The sequence below is a fragment of the Chaetodon trifascialis genome, chromosome 4, assembly GCF_039877785.1.
Source record: "Chaetodon trifascialis isolate fChaTrf1 chromosome 4, fChaTrf1.hap1, whole genome shotgun sequence".
Taxonomy (NCBI): domain Eukaryota; kingdom Metazoa; phylum Chordata; class Actinopteri; order Chaetodontiformes; family Chaetodontidae; genus Chaetodon; species Chaetodon trifascialis.
Window position 1 is genome coordinate 19,300,424 of NC_092059.1, and position 2,821 is coordinate 19,303,244.

Sequence of the window (2,821 nt, forward strand, 5' to 3'; positions counted from 1 at the left end):
AAAGGTGCTCTTATCCAGGAATGTGCCTCTGAGCTTCAGTCAGGGGCATACGCCACGTTCAGTATATGTGGCAGTCTTCCAACAGCGACCAGAGTTGGGTGAGTGTAACAGGAGTCACTATGAGAGAAGATTCACCTTAATACAAGATGACTCATATAAGCCCAGAATACCTAATAAACCATTCACAGGTGAGAAGGCATATTTTGTCTCAATATGCAGCAAAGCATGGTCGTCTTCTAAGAAGCAGGCTTTCTGTGTTATCTAGAAAACTTTGCTGTGTGTTCCAGACTTGGTGGTGTTTCAAGTTTACCCAGCAAAGTTACCCAGTTACCCCAGTGAACTTGTTTCTTGGAACAATACCCAGAGCACGATTTGACTCATCACTCAAACCGATGTTTACCTCAATGTTTACCCCTGCAAAGACCACCTGATGCCACCCCCATTTCTGACGTTGTAATTCCATCCTTTTGTTTATACTGCTTTGCTAATTGGAGAACCTTTGTGATTTTTGTGTTTGGACTCTTGGAAAGCCCAGCTGCCACGCTCTAGTTCACCCACACAAATACCAGTTGCACTGGCGTGATGTCATGACACAACAGTGAGACCTGGTTCGAGGCACACATGAACCCTGTGACCAAATATGGAGAGTGGATGTGAACAAGATGACATAACTACAAACTGTGCTCATCGGCTTTCATCATAAATGTTTAAGTCACTTTGTTTAGATATTTGTAAGTTGCTCGTGACTCATTATTTTCATTGAGGTTATTGTGTAAATGTTGTTGTTTGACTCATTCACTCCAGATGTATTCTGAAAAAACAAACAGCTCCTTTTCATGTGAGTGGAATGAGCAGATACAATGCATTGCAACCATGATACAGCATCACAGAATAATATTGCGTTGTTATTAAAAGAAGAGGCGGAGTGAGCAAACAGTTAAAGACAAGAGGGACGACGAAATAGGAAAGAATCAGGGGTATGAGGATGAGAATGAGTAATGAAGCTGTAAATTACTGCGCACATATCACTCCCACATCACAGTCCAGTGTTTAGGTTGATTTTAGCAGTGTGTCTCATACTAGGCTGATCTTACGAATTGTTTGAATGAATGGGCAGATAAATACCTTGACAAATGCAAGGGTGAAGGAAGGAACTTGTGGATGGATGGATGATAATCAATCAATCGAAATCATCACACAATCAAAAAAAAAAATCAAAAGTTTTACTGAATTTCTATGACAGTAGGCGACACTTCACTGCTGCTTTTGTTATATAGAATTTAAAGTGAAAACTTATAAGCATGAATCACACCTCAGTTACTCCAAGCACCATATACTGGCAGCTGTAGGTGCCCGTGCTTCTGGGTTTCACTCTTATGACAAGTGCTGACAACAACCAACATGGCTGACTCAGATTAAGAGGTTTGCACAGCAGTGTTGCCATAGGTTACTGTATATGGTATCCAGGCGTGACAGCAGAGTGTAAGAAAATAGCTCTGCTGCCTGGAGCAAATGTCTGCCTTCACACATCTCGCTTTCGTACCATTGGTCCTTTGTCTCATTATTAACCAATAAACCACTGAGGTACAGTATTTGTCAAAACTGGTCCAGACAGGGTCTAAATACCTACCAGGCATATGTCACCAGGGACGCAATTAATAAATGACTGAAACTGAAACTGTGAAGTGAATAAGCCCACGTACTGAGCAGCCACTGAGAGCTACTGTCTGTCAGTCTAACTATAACTATAAAGTTGCTGAAAAAATGGAAAACAAACAAACAAACAAACAAACAAACAAACAAACAAACAAACAAAAAACCATTTGATGAATTTTAGACATTCAGCTTTCAAGAACCTCTTGGAAATTTAAAGCAAAAACATTCTCTGATTCAACATTTTTAGATGATCTGCTGTTACCTGCCCTAAATTATAAAAGAGAAAAATCAAAAACATCTTATGTGACATAATCCTGTTATTTACTGTGTAAGTGTATAACTATGAAGCTTTGAAGGAGGTGAAGACAAGGTTATTGACCTAAATTATGGCGAAAAGTTTGTTTCAAGGCTTTGCCTTCACGGCCAGGCATGTATTTCATTAATTTATTTACTAAGTATAGCATTATATTTTCATGAAGCTTTCAACTTCTATTACTTTATGAGAATGGTTGAATCATATTGTCCAATAGCAATGTTGTGGTACACAAGAGATTTGCTTTTATGCGTCTTCTTGTGCTGTTTTGTGCATTGTTTTGCACCTTATTGTAATTTAACCGGGATCTGTCAGATGGTGGTCTGATGGCAGAGGTTTTGCACAAAAAGCATTTGCTGAATTTCATGCCCGCTTTAAGCAACACACACATACACACTGATGCTGTACACATGCACACCAGCGCGCACACACACACACAGCTGTCTTTTACTATGTCTTGGCGCCATCTGCTGACTATCTTTGATAGAGAGAGTGGGTATAAATCAACACCACAGACAAATAACTTAAAATAATCCATTATCATTACTGGGGCATGTAATATTCTGTTTTGCATAAAAATATCTTACATACTGCATAACCATTGTTAGCTAGAAAATCTTTTTCAATTAAATTCGTATAGATATTTCAAGGCATATTTAATATTTGGTTTGCAGTAGAAATGTGTATCTCGCCAAGCAAAAGGTAATCGTAAAATCCTAAAATTAAAAGAAAATTATCCACCGCAGAATCTGCACGTCACATGGCTAGAAGTTCAGAACTAAGAAATACAACTCCCATAATGCTCCAGTAGAATTCACAAATTTAAATTGCAAACTGCGCCTGCTCGTAGTC